Genomic DNA, 15,058 nt, shown 5'->3' with positions numbered 1-15,058 from the left:
GAATGGAGCCGTCTTAATGCACACTACTGCAGTTGCTCCGACTTGAAAAAAGGTTCCTGTACTAATCCAATTTGTACCCATTGGCCCGGATTCAAGAAGCAATTGTGCCTGTGTAACCATAGGTTACACAGCGCAATTGCTTACTTGCCCCGGCGTTACGTATGCTCCTGATTCAGGAACATCGTAACGCCAACTGCAGCCTAAAATATGCGTGGCATAAGGCTCTTATGCCACGCATATCTTAGGCTGCATTCTTGCGATGGCCGCTAGGGGGCGCTCCCATTGTGCTCAGTGTATAGTATGCAAATTGCATACTAACACCGATTCACAATCTTGGGCGAGCCCTGCGCACGCAATTTACGTTGTGTTTAGCGTAAGGCTGCCCCTTCTAATAGCAGGGGCAGCCAATGCTAAAGTATACCCGTCGTTCCCACGTTGCGACGTTCGAATTTTACGTAATTTGCGTAAGTGATTCATGAATGGCGCTGGACGCCATTCACGTTCACTTTGAAGCAAATGACGTCCTTGCGACGTCATTTGCCGCAATGCACGTCAGGAAAGTTTCCAGACGGAGCATGCGCTCTACGCTCGGCGCGGGAGCGCGCCTAATTTAAATGATTCCCGCCCCCTACGGGATCATTTACATTAGGCGCCCTTACGCAGGGCAAGTTTACACAGCGCACACGCAATTTACGGAACTACTGCTCCGTGAATCGCGGGTAGCGCAGGAAATTTGTGGGGGCGCAGGGCAAAAACGATGCCCTGCGCCTCCGTAACTAAGGGGCAAATCTACCTGAATCCGGGCCATTGATTTCAATGGTAGTCGCCTCCAAGTCGGATCCCTGTTCACAGTGAGGCAACTTTACAGGAAGTCGTCCCAGTGTCAACCTGTTCTAAGGCAAACACCTCCCTCCCACAGGGGAACTCCACGCCAAATTTTAAATAAAAAAACGGCATGGGTGCTTGGTGAGCGTGCCTGTGGACTCGATGTCTGTTGGGTGCCCACGATCATCTCACGGAGCGGAAGAACGGGGTGATGCCTATGTAAACAAGGCATTTCCCTGTTCTGCCTAGTGACAGGACAGTGATCTATTGCTCCCTGTCATCGGGAGCAGCGATCAGTGACTTGTCACTTGTAGCCCAGCCCCCACACAGTTAGAATCACTCCCTATCACACACTTAACCCCTTCATCGCCCCCTAGTTTTTAACCCCTTCCATGCCAGTGTCATTTACATAGTAATCAGTGCATTTTTATAGCACTGATCGCTGTATAAATGACAATGGTCAAAAAATAGCGTCAAAAGTGTCTGATGTATCCGCCATAATGTCGCAGTCACGATAAAAATCACAGATCGCCATCATTACTAATAAAAAAAATGCCATAAATCTATCCCCTATTTTGTAGACGCTATAACTTTTACGCAAACCAATCAATAAATGCTTATTGCGATTTTCTTTACCAAAAATATGTAGAAGAATACATATCGGCCTAAAGAAAAAAAATATGTTTTATATATTTTTTGGGGATATTTATTATAGCAAAAATATTGCTTTTTTTTTCAAAATTGTTGCTCTTTTTTTGTTTATAGCGCAAAAAATAAAAACCGCAAAGGTGATCAAATACCACCAAAGAAAGCCCTATTAAAAAAGGACAATTTTATTTGGGTGTACGACCGCGCAATTGTCAGTAAAAGCGGCGCAGTGTCGTATCACAAAAAAATGGCCCGGTCATTGGGCAGCCAATTCTTCCGGGGCTCAAGTGGTTAAGATAAAAAAAAAACTTTTGCCTTTACAATCACTTCAAATAAAATACTTGTTTTCACCTTTTTTACATCCTTTGTTGTATCTCTGTGCTGCTGGTCACCCCTAGATACTTCCTGTCTAAAGCACTCAAGTGACGACTGCAGAGCATTTCTCGAGGCAGATTTCCTGATGGTAACAACTGTGGACCTGTGCCTGTGTTAAACAGCAACAAACAAAAGTCTGTGTGACAATGCAAAAGCACAATAGGAACAGAGCATTGTCACCACCTATCAGGATGCACCTGAACAAGGACATTTATGTCAGGATTACCAGGTATTATTTTTAACCACTTCCCATCTCACCCATAGTCATATGACGTCCGCAGGAGGGATCTCCCATTCTGGGCGGGAGCGTCATATGACGTCCTAGGCGTGCGCGCCGCTCGGGAGCTAGTGCGCATTCCCTACGCCCGCGATGTCCGCCGGGGGCACCCACGATTGCTCGTTAACACAGCAGGGTCGTGGATCTGTGTGTGTAAACACACAGATCCACATCCTGTCAGGTGAGAAGAGACCGATGGTGTGTTCCCAGTACAGAGGAACACTGATCGGTCTCCTCCCCTTGTGAGTCCCCACCCCCTACAGTTAGAATCACTCCCTAGGACACACAATTAACCCCTTGATCGCCGATCTAGTGTTAACCCCTTCCCTGCCAGTCACATTTACACAGTAATCAGTGCATTTTATAGCATTGATCACTGTTTAAATGTAAATGGTCCCAAAAATGTATCAAAAGTGTCATATATGTCCTTCACAATGTCACAGTCACGATTAAAAAAAAAAAAAACGCATCTCTCCGCCATTACTAGTAAAAAATAAAAAAAAATTCATAAATCTATCCCTATTTTGTAGACGCTATAAGTTTTGCGCAAACCAATCAATATACACTTATTGCAATTTTTTTTTTACCAAAAATATGTCGAAGAATACATATCGGCCTAAACTGAGGGGAAAATAGTGGTGATCAAATGCCACCAAAAGAAAGATCTATTTGTGGAGGAAAAAAAAAATATTTAATTTGGGTACAGTGTTGCATGACTGCGCAATTGTCATTCAAAGTGCGACAGCGCTGAAAACGAAAAATTGGCCTGAGCAGGAAGGGGGTGAAAATGACCTGTATTGAAGTGGTTAAATAAAGTTGTAGATTTAAAAAAAAAAATGTTTCTGTTGAAAAGCCTGTGGCGTGCAAAACACAACCCAAAAACTCCACCCGGTGCAGGAAAAATGTGCACACACATAAAGAGGTGCAACAAAAAACTGTGACGGGTGCATCGTCAAGTGGTCCTCCGTAAAGGACCCAGCTCTGATCCCCCGGGGCATTAGGCTCCTGGCAGGGAAAAGAGTAAACTGTGGTCCATACAGCCGAAGCCATATGGACCCATCTTGGTCCAAGCAGCCGAAGCCACAAGGACCCAACATCCTCAGAGGGACTGCCGAAACAGAACCCTCCTCGGTGAGGCTCCCCCGAAGGGAGACCCCATGAGAGCCGGCGAACTTAGCCAGAAGGCCGGGTCCACCAACTCCCAAGACTTTCAGAGCGGGTCCGAGGACCAGCACCCTACTCATCACACATAAAGTGCAGTGCACCAAACAAAAAAGTGACAAAACAGACAAACACGGGGAAGATAATAAAAGAAAGTGGGGAAAAGGAAGATGGGAAAGTGAGGAAAGTGACCAATGTGAAATACATTGGCCGGCCCTCCGGCCAGGATAAAAATTCCACTGGTCCTAGCAAAAAGGCCCGGCCCAAGCGGCAGGTGTAAAAAGTGTGTTGTGGAGATCAGTGACCTGAAGGTGCCACACGATGAGTGCCCCTCAAACACTCATGCAATGTATGGCACCCCTGGACTGCCACTCCAGGGGCACAATCTCCACGGGCTTTTCAACGGTCCCTAGCCCCCGGTCCGGACCGGCAGCACCCTTCCCAGCCAGGAAGGTGGGAGAAGAGGTTGGGGAGAGCCTACTGACGCAGACTCTACCCACAACCCCTATCTCTCCCACAACTGACTGGGGCAGATACCACCAAATCCAGGCCAACGGCCAGGGACCCGGCCTCTTGGCTTCGACCTCATGCCTCTCTGTCCACATCAGAAGGCTTCCACCCAGGGTTGGACTGGCCATCGGGACTACCGGGAGTTTCCCGGTGGGCCGATGGCTCAGTGGGCCAGTTGTCACTCAGGGGCGTCGCACTGATGTCGGGGAGAGGCGGCTCTCAAATTAGGCAAATAAGGCGATCGCCTAATTGAAGAGCCGCCTCTGCTGACAACAATGTCGCCGCGGCGTTAAGCTCCGGTGTTGTGCGGGTTAGCATGCCTGTAAACTCCGCGGCCAAGCAGTGGAGAGAGGGGTCGGAGCGTGGCTGAGTGTTAAGGAGGAGGCGGGGCCAGCGCTGTGCAGTCCGGGGGAGAAGAAGGGGAGGAGATTCTAGCAGCCAAAGCACAATTCCCGCTGCTCCGAAGATCGCGACCCCCCCAGCCTTCGCCCCCACCGCTGGAGTGCTCAGCGAATCGGTCCCCACACACCAGGAGGAGGAATCTGGCATGCCGTGGAGGGGTAGAGGAAGGTACCGCGGAGGAGGCCCCACGAACGCTGTATGGAGCCGATGGCAGGAGAGAAGAAGTGTCCGAGCGGCAGGCCGGGAGGCGAGATGAAAGAGCAGAGGTGAGTGCTGCTGCAAAAGACCTGCAAGCCCGAGGAGCCAGTGAAGCCTCATGCAAAACCGCTTTTTTTTAGAGGTTAGTACGTTTTTAGAGGCTACAGACCTTTCACTGTTGTCACAGTGACTTTGATTAACTGTTTGTGGGGGGGGGGGGGTTAATTTACAATGGTAATTTTAATATGCAGCATGGAGGGGGTTAATGTACTGCCACTGGTCACTGATGCATTGGTGACCAGTGGCAGTTAATTAACCCCTTTGTGCTGCATTATTGACACCAGTGTCAGTGTTAATTAACCCCTATATGGTGCAGCATGAAAGGGTTGATGAACACTGACACTGGTGTCACTAATGCAGGAAAAAGGGGTTAATTGACTGCCACTGGTCACCAATGCATCAGTGACCAGTGGTGTATTTGATACTGCCCACCCCATACACTCCGCACCCCTCTCCTGTACATACCACCCACCCCATTCACTCCGCACCCCTCTCCTGTACATACCACCCACCCCATTCACTCCGCACCCCTCTCCTGTACATACCACCCACCCCATTCACTCCGCACCCCTCTCCTGTACATACCACCCACCCCATTCACTCCGCACCCCTCTCCTGTACATACCACCCACCCCATTCACTCCGCACCCCTCTCCTGTACATACCACCCACCCCATTCACTCCGCACCCCTCTCCTGTACATACCACCCACCCCATTCACTCCGCACCCCTCTCCTGTACATACCACCCACTGCCATACACTCCGCACCCCTCTCCTGTACATACCACCCACTGCCATACACTCCGCACCCCTCTCCTGTACATACCACCCACCGCCATACACTCCGCACCCCTCTCCTGTACATACCACCCACCGCCATACACCCCGCACCCCTCTCCTGTACATACCACCCACCCCATGCACTCCACACCCCTCTCCTGTACATGCCACCTACCCCATACACTCCGCACCCCCTCTCATGTACATACCACCCACCCCATACACTCCGCACCCCCTCTCATGTACATACCACCCACCCCATACACTCCGCACCCCCTCTCATGTACATACCACCCACTTCATACACTCCGCACCCCCTCTCGTGTACATACCACCCACTTTATACACTCCGCACCCCTCTCATGTACATACCTCCCACCTCCATACACTCCGTCCCCCTTTTGGTTTCTTTAGTGAGATATCAGGGGTCTAAACGGACCCCTGAAGTCTCACTATTGAGACTGCTCCAGAGATCGCGCCCTAGCCTCGGCGGTAAAACGCCGCTATTTTTACCGCCGACAATTGCGTATAGTTTACTGTGTTTGTGTGTGTGTTTTCAAAAATTAAGTGGGCCGGTCTGGATGAAGTCCAGGGCCAAATTTTTGTCCCAGTCCACCCCTGCTTCCACCTCCACACCAACAGGCTTAGCGTCCGCCGACTGCCATCCCTTTCCCCCTGCCACAGGGTACCGGGGACAGTCAGCTTAGCACCACCTATTGGCAACTGATAAGAACAGATACTACACTTGATCTTAGCCAAAAGGTCAAGAAGCGGCAGGGAAGACAACCACGATCAGCACGGCCTAGAGTGTGCAACAGCCGAGCCTCGCCCTGAGAGAACCACCTTCATGATCATGGTGTCTCCCCTGCCAGGTAAGTATAGTAGTTGTAGATTTAAAAATATTGAAAATGCCGATAACATATTAAAGCTATTATGAGATTTAATGGTTAGGTTTACATCTAAGCCTATCTTTCCACTCCTTCCAGAACTTGGTGGTGATGTGGATTAATCCTCACTTATAAACCTGCTGTATGACCATGGGCGTAGGAACCGGGGGGGACGGGGGGGACGCATCCCCCCCAGGAAATAATGCGGGGGGGACAAGTATGGTAAAATCCCCCCCAGGTTAGGATAGGGAGATCGTCCCCGGATCGCAGGCAGGGGCTGCCGAGTCCAGCTGCGGTCACTGCTTTTCTCCCCCTTCAGTGCTGATGTAGTGCCGATCCAGCCCCGACCCCTCCCCTCCCGAGGGGCGCACAGCTGATTGCACACAGACATGCATAGCTGTGCTGGCCGCTCTGCTGAATGGGAGAAAGGAGCAGGTATAGTATTCAGAGAGGGGGTGGGGTATGGTATACAGGTACTAACCTGGCACTGGATAGATTCATGCTTTTAGTGCAGCTGATGGAAATGGGGAACAGGACTCTTATCTATTCATGTCATGTATTTACTCTGGCACTACCACTCTAACCTGGCACTACCACCTAACCTGGCACTACTGTATACCACCTAACCTGGCACTACCACCTAACCTGCCACTACCACCTATCCAGGCACTACTGTATACCACCTAACCTGCCACTACCACCTAACCAGACACTACTGTATACCACCTAACCTGGCACTGCTGTATACCACCTAACCTGGCAATACTACCTAACCTGGCACTACCACCTATCCAGGCACTACTGTATACCACCTACCCTGCCACTACCACCTAACCAGGCACTACCCTATACCACCTAACCTGGCACTACCACCTAACCTGGCACTACTGTATACCACCTAACCTGGCACTACCACCTAACCAGGCACTACTGTATACCACCTAACCTGGCACTACTGTATACCACCTAACCTACCACTACCACCTAACCTGCCACTACCACCTAACCAGGCACTACTGTATACCACCTAACCTGGCACTACTGTATACCACCTAACCTGGCACTGCCACCTAACCTGACACTACCACCTAACCAGGTACTACTGTATGCCACCTAACCTGGCACTACCACCTAACCTGGCACTACTGTATGCCACCTCACCTGGCACTGCCACCTAACCTGGCACTGCCACCTAGCCTGCCACTACTACCTAACCTGGAACTATTGTCAATCACCTAACCTGCCACTACCAGCTAACCAGTTAATTTTTGCTAATGCCATGTGGGTTAATTTTTACTTATGCCATGTGGGTTGGTTTTTACTAATGCCATGTGGGTTAATTTTTACTTATGCCATGTGGGTTAATTTTTGCTTATGCCGTGTGGGTTCATTTTTACTTATGCCGTGTGGATTAATTTTTACTTATGCCATGTGGGTTGGTTTTTACTAATGCCATGTGGGTTGATTTTTACTGATGCCATGTGGGTTGTTTTTTACTAATGCCATGTGGGTTGATTTTTACTAATGCCATGTGGGTTAACTTTTACTTATGCCATGTGGGTTAATTTTTACTTATGCCATGTGGGTTAATCTTTACTTATGCCATGTGGGTTAATTTTTACTTATGCCATGTGGGTTTATTTTTACTAATGCCTTGTGGCCCACATGGCATTAGTAAAAATCAACCCACATGGCATAAGTAAAAATTAACCCACATGGCATGTGGGAGTCCGAGTTTACTGAATAAGAATTTACCTGGCGAGTAAAAATGCTGTCCCCCCCAGATTTGTAAGGGTTCCTACACCCATGTGTATGACCTCCCCTATCCTCTGTGTAATGTGGTGTTCAGTCTTTCCCAGCTCTGTGTATACAAGGTGTGACAATTTTTTTCTGTACACATAGAGGAAAAACTGGTTTTTAGACGTTGAACACCTGCACACCTATTGATCTGCATCTCTCCCAGGAGGCACTGCTCTGACACGCCCAGGACCCATGTGTAGCTGTATAAACAGTTATTAATCTGTTGTGCGAAGCCAAAAGAGGAGATCATAAAACAATCATACACTTACACAATTAGACTAGCAACACCTATAAAACATTTATCACCATAATTTTAAATATTTGCTTAATACAATACCACTTGCCGTTTTATGTGGATGCAATGTGTAATGGTGCACCATAATACACATCCATCTGCAAGGTATGATGGGATGCTATTTAGAATTTAGACATCACGTCGAAGCAAAGCATGTAATTTGTTACTGCAATGTAAAATTGTAAATGGGCCCTAATACATTTGTATACAGTGCCTTAAAAAAGTATTCATACCCATTGAAATTGTCCACATTTTGTCATGTTACAACCAAAAACGTAAATGTATTTTATGAGATAGACCAACACAAAGTGGCACATAATTGTGAAGTGGAAGGAAAATGATAAATGATATAAATATTTAAAAAGTGTGGCGTGCATTTGTATTCAGCCCCCTGAGTCAATACTTTGTAGAACCCCCTTTCGCTGCAATTACAGCTGCAAGTCTTTTTGGGGATGTCTTCACCAGTTTTGCACATCTAGAAAGTGACATTTTTTGCCCATTCTTCTTTAAAATAACTCAAGCATCTGGAAGCGCCGGTCTCCCCCTCCCCCTGAAGCCCTATACGCCAGGATTAAAGACGTGGAGATCATGGAGGGGATGACGGCCAGGTTACGGGATCGGCAGGAGGCTCACGACAAGGTCTGGGAACTGTGGCACCGCCGGGAGGATCCACCCTGAGAAGGTACATGGGCCGAAATGACGACACTCCCTCTCTCCATCACTCTCCCTTTCTTTTACCCTCTTTTCTTTCCTTTTTCTCTTTGGAGACCCCTAGTGTCTCCGGTTGCTTTGATACTTAGAAGTTAAGTCTACTGCTCAGTTTAGCCATAACATGTGGTTAGTCCGGAAGGACAATGGCCAGCTTGCACTTCGCCATGTTGGCGTCACTGGTTTTAATATGCAAGCTGGCATACTTGCAATTGCTAGGCAGAGATAACATGCACGCCCTAGGCTACTGTTAAGGTGTTTATTCTTTATGTTCCCCCTGCGGGCCTAGGGCTCTGTATGGCTGTATGTTATGTACATTTGAACCATTGACCAATAAAATTGTTATTGATAAAAAAAAAAATAACTCAAGCATCTGTCAGATTGGATGGAGAGCGTCTTTGAACAGCAATTTTCAAGTCTTGCCACAGATTCTTAATTGGATTTAAGTCTGGACTTTGACTGGGCCATTCTAACACATGAATATGATTTGATCAAAACCATTCAAATGTAACTCTGGCTGTATATTTAGGGTCGTTGTCCCGCTGGAATGTGAACCTCCGCCCCAGTCTCATGTCTTTTGCAGACTCTGATGCCCTGTACACACGATCGGTTCATCCGATGAAAACGGTCTGATGGATTTTTTCATCAGATATCGAATGAAGCTGACTTTCATCAGTCTTGCCTACACACCATCATTTAAAAAACCGATCGTGTCAGAACGCGGTGACGTAAAACACAACGTTGTGCTGAGAAAAATTAAGTTCAATGCTTCCGAGCATGTGTCAACTTGATTCTGAGCATGCATGGATTTTTAACCGATGGACGTGCCCACAGACGATCGTTTTTTTTTCTATCGGTTTTTTAACCATCAGATAATTTTAAAACAAGCTCCTAGTTTTTTCACCGATGGATAAAAAAACCGATGGGGCCCACACACGATCGGTTCGTCTGATGAAAACGGTCCATCAGACCGTTTCCATCAGACAAACCGATCATGTGTACGCGGCATAACAGGTTTTCTTCTAAGATTTCCCAGTACAGTGGAACCTCGGATTACGAGCATAATCCATTCCAGGAGAATGCTTGTAATCCAAAAGTACTCGCATATCAAAGCGAGTTTCCCCATAGAAGTCAATGGAAACGAAAATAATTTGTTACGCATTGTCTTCAATGGCATGCAATACTGCATGTGACCAGAGGTGGGGGGTGCCGGAGAGCCTCAAACACCAGGAAAGGCCAGAGGACAGCTCGGCTGAACTCGGAAAACCTCAGAAACTGAGTATTTCTGAGGTTTTCCAGGCATTTCTGAATGGCTCCAGTGCCCCCCACCTCAGGGCAAAGACGGTACTTCACACCGCTCTGGCTTGAATCCGGCTAGTTTTGCGAGACAACACTTGCAAACCGAGTCAGGATTTTTTAAAATACAGTGCTCGTATTGTGAAAACGCTCGTTAATCGGGTTACTCGCAATCCAAGGTTTCACTGTATTTGGCTCCACCCATCTTGCCATCAACTCTGACCAGCTTTATCAGGAACCTCCACATCTAAGGTCTGGTAAGCTGCAATATATTTATGGCCAACTGAACTTTATGTTTAAATCAGTAGTATTAAAGGATTTCTTTTATTTTAGAAAGTTTTTTTTTTTTTTTTAAAGCATGTTCTGTCAGCATACAGCAGGACCAGAGAATGGGTAGCCTCTAAACAACATAAATGTAACATTTCAAATTTGCTTTCTAAATTCATCAATATAATAAGTGTTAGGATCAGAAAATAAACTGTGCATGTTTAGCTTTAGACTTAGGCTGGTCATACGCAGTGCGAATCTCAGCCGGTTCAGCAGGAACCGGCTGAAATTCAAAGTTTCAAACCATTAATGGGCAGGCTGAATGTAGCAAGTTGATCCATTGATCAACTTGGGTAAAACCAGCCTGGCAGATTCTCGTGCGAAAACAATGGCCTGGCAGGAGGGATTCCCGAATCAACACTGTCTGGTAGCAAAAACCAAACCTGTGGTTGCAGGAAAAAAAAATGTGCTTAGTGTATGGCTGGCGGAACGGAATGTCGGGAGACATTGGCCGATTCAATGAAAGCTGTCCAACATTCAACCCCTATGTATGTCAGCCGGCTTCTGTCAGACAAGCATGCTGAAAAACCAGCAGCTGACTGGCTCCTGATCAGCGCTTTCAATCAATAGCCAAGAGTGTTGACTGAAGTGTACTGGGGGGGGCATCTCCCTGTCAGAGCACATGGACCGTTTTCCGATCAGTTTTTTCCCCATCGGTGAAAAAAAAATAGAACCTGTTTTAAACTTTTCGTATGGTTAAAAAAACGATAGAAGAATAGAAGAAAAACGATCGTCTGTGGGGAAATCCATCGGTCAAAAATCCACGCATGCTTAGAATCAAGTCGACGCATGCTCGGAAGCATTGAACTTAATTTTTCTCTGCACGTCGCTGTGTTTTACATCACCGCGTTGGACGCGATCGGATTTTTAACCGATGGTGTGTGGGCAAGACTGATGAAACTCAGCTTCATCGGATATCTGATCAAAAAATCCATCGGTTCGTTTTCATCAGACGAACCAATCGTGTGTACAGGGCAATAGTGTGTACCAGGCATTAGTTGGATGAGACAGATGACTGCATCCCAGATCAGATTCTACTGTCTTAAGGCCCGTATACACGGTCGGACTTTTTGCCAACAAACTTCAAAATCTGCAAGTTTTTAAATTTGTCCAATCGTGTGTATCGGACCAACTTTTTCGGGTTTCATTGGACAAAAAGTTTGGTCGACAAACGTACAAACTTTACGTCAACAAAAGTCCGATGGTGCCTAGTCCGACCGTGTGTACAGCAAGCAATCAGACTTTTGTACAAAGTACAAACGCTGATGCTCAGAAGCAAAGACCAGCCGGAAGCGTTCTGTCTGGTAGAACTAGCGTTCGTATTTGAAAGAGCACATTCATGACGCGGCAAGTTCTGAAATCAAGAAAAGCAGCGCACATTCTCTTCTTCTTTATAATGTGATAATACTAAAAGCTGCTTTGCTGGTGATACTGACGGAGTAAAAACAAATGTCTTTACTTTGGATTAGTGTATTTTGGTTATATGAATCAAACATATTTGTATTTATTTTTTTGTGGGTCAAGTTAGCACAACCCCATTGCGCAACATGTCTGCTTGATGAACGGACGTTCAGAAACGAACAAAATTACACAAAACTGAAAATCGCGAATGCACACAGACGAAACCTCTAATAACTCTCAATTAGCAGAAGGAGCCCAAAGGGTGACGCCGGGGGAATTGAACTTCCTCTTTTAAACTGTCGTCAGTACGTTGAAACGTCACTACGTTCGTGTTTGTTGCCGAAAAAGTACAACTTCCTTCGGACAAAAATCCAAGGGAAAGTTTGTTTGATGTCCGACCGTGTGTACGAGGCTTTAAGAAGTCACTAGCAGAAAACAATGAACAATAGCTTATCTAAGGAACTTGCTTTGTCCCATGTCCCTGGTCTGTTTATGTTGGCCAGACCTGAAAGAAGGGCTGGAAAAAGAGACATTGATCATTTCCGAACAATGCACATTGGATACCCCAGGAGTGACAACGTGGAGTGGCCAATTTGGCTGTACTTCTCCTGTGGATCACAGGAGGGCAATTTATTTAGCACTCCTGTGACCAATTTTCAGCAGACAGCGGGCTGAAGGCAAGATCGTTAAACTGGAGTCGGGATCCGCCCACATGCCTTGACCGGCCCCTGGCTCAGCCTCTCAGTGAGCCGCTGAGAGCCTGAGCAGGGTGCTCTCATCCCCTCCACAGCCCAGCGCTCCAGTGAGCGAGGAGGGGAAAGAGCAGAGAGCAGTGACTGATGGACACCAGCGCTCTGCTCGGGGAGCTGTGAGTACCGAGCGACCTGCGATGTTAGATCACTCGGTTCTCAGCGTTAGAGCAGGCAGGGGACAGATGCTGCATCCACCTAAGTAAGTATGAATCTGCAGAAACCCCAAACCCCATACTTCTCTTTTAAGTATAGAACACTTGGGTGTAGTTGAGGGTATGACAATGGTCCAATGATTATATCCTGCTGCCAGGGCTCTTACCATTGGGCTTGACTGGGCTCAAGCCCATGGGCCCCGCCCAATAGGGGGCCCCTTAAGTTTTTACGTTTACGTTAAGTTTTTCAATAATATGCCAGTCATTTAAAGTGGTTGTAATTTAAACCCTTGGACACAACATTGTCTTAAAAAAAAAGCACATAACACAGGCAGCTGATCATTTGCATGATGTCACCGCGCTTGCGCACATTAGCCCCTCTAAACTGGCCTTTAAAGTTTGCCGGAATGCAGTCTTTGAGAACTTCCCCTCTGTCCAGCACAGAGGAGAAGTCTTCCGGTGTTTAGCTCTTTCCACTCTTCCTGATACTCCCCTGTGTGACTAAAGAATATGTCACAAAAGGGGAGTGAAAGAAAACAGCAGCCGACAGGGACACAGTAAGGGCAGAAGCAACGTCATAATTTTAATCATATAACAGCAGTACGAATGGCACTTGAGATACCCGGAAATACAGAGAACAAAACCATTCTAAAAACGGTATTTGCAGGCCTTGTTTTTGGGGGATATATATGTATATGTATCGCATTGCTATGAGCTGTTATAACTTAATAATTAAAAAACTGCAAAAATTGTCCAGGGTTTACTTCAGAATCGTGATCTCTATTTTTATTCTCAGTTTATCCAGAATTGTGTAGCTCTAATACATAGCTTGTGTATGTATCATTTTGTTCTATTTAAAGTAATGTATAGAACGTAGGGCTCAAACGTGACTCAAGCCCAGGGGCCCCCTCCACCCCAAGTCCTGCCCTGCCTGCTGCCACACCACTATGTTAATTTAAAGCTACATTTAGGCCAAAAATATAAATAGTTACACATGTAATTAAAATATCTAACTACTGCTAGCTTATCTGAGCATGAGAGGTTCTGCACTGTGAGCTAAGCACAATCTCAGAACAAAACAATGCTGCCAATATAACATGTTTCAAGCACCAAGGGAAGAGAGAGTGCAGCATACAGGGAGAGGTGAGCACAGGGAGGGGCACGGCAGTGTGATAAGGGTAATAACTTATTGGTGACACAAGCAGCAGTAGCAAATGTGTCACGCTCCAATGCTACAGCATGGCAGGTATGTCTGGACCACAAGACTAGCAAAAAAGAATGACAAATGTTTTCAGTTAAAACTGTTATATGTATATATTGCAAGTGTGAGTTTAGCTGCTTAGTCAGAGTTCTGCCTTAAAGTAGAAGTCCAACCTAATACCAACATCCCTGCCTATACAGGCGATCTAACACTAACCCTGTAAAGAAGAAATCAGTACAAATACTTTTTCTGAATCCGATTCCCACGCTGAGCTGTCAGCCGCGGCTTCGCTGTGGAGGTGGGTGCAGAGGAGGCAGCCGACAACTGATGCCCCATAGTAATTCTAAGGCCTTGTACACACGATAGGTTAACCAGAGGACAACGGTCTGAAGGAACGTTGTCCTAGGTTAACCTATGAAGCTGACTGATGGTCCGTCGTGCGTACACACCATCAGTTAAAAAAACGATCGTGTCAGAACGCGGCGACGTAAAACACAACGACGTGCTGAAAAAAAAAATAAAGTTCAATGCTTCCAAGCATGCGTCGACTTGATTCTGAGCATGCGTGGGTTTTTAACCGATGCTTTTGCATACTAACGATCGGTTTTGACCTATCGGTTATCAGTCCATAGGTTAAATTTTAAAGCAAGTTCTCATTTTTTTAACCCAAGATTAAATAACCTATGGGGCCTACACACGATCGGTTTGGACTGATGAAAACAATCTGATGGACCGTTTTCATCGGTCAAAACCGATCGTGTGTGGGCCGCATAGGTTATTTAACCATCGGTTAAAAAAAAGCCAACTTGCTTTAAATTTAACCGGTGGATTCCTAACCGATGGGAAAAAAACGATCGTTAGTAGGCACAACCATCGGTTAAAAATCCACATAAAAAGAATTATCCATATCCTTAGTGTGTACCTGCCTCTATATCCAATTCTTAAGCCGGCCCATACATGGATCATGGATACATTGGGCAGTTCAGCAGGGACTAGATGAAT

General features: G+C 46.6%; 1 pseudogene; it reads right to left on the bottom strand.

The window, feature by feature from the left end:
- Nucleotides 1-5,931: 5,931 nt before the first annotated feature.
- On the bottom strand, nucleotides 5,932-6,117 carry LOC120933899 (annotated as a pseudogene).
- Between the last annotated feature and the right edge of the window lie 8,941 nt (nucleotides 6,118-15,058).

The sequence above is a fragment of the Rana temporaria genome, chromosome 3 (assembly GCF_905171775.1).
Source record: "Rana temporaria chromosome 3, aRanTem1.1, whole genome shotgun sequence".
Classification (NCBI taxonomy): domain Eukaryota; kingdom Metazoa; phylum Chordata; class Amphibia; order Anura; family Ranidae; genus Rana; species Rana temporaria.
The sequence above is the reverse complement of the archived record's forward strand: the minus strand, read 5'-3'. Positions and strand labels throughout refer to the sequence as shown.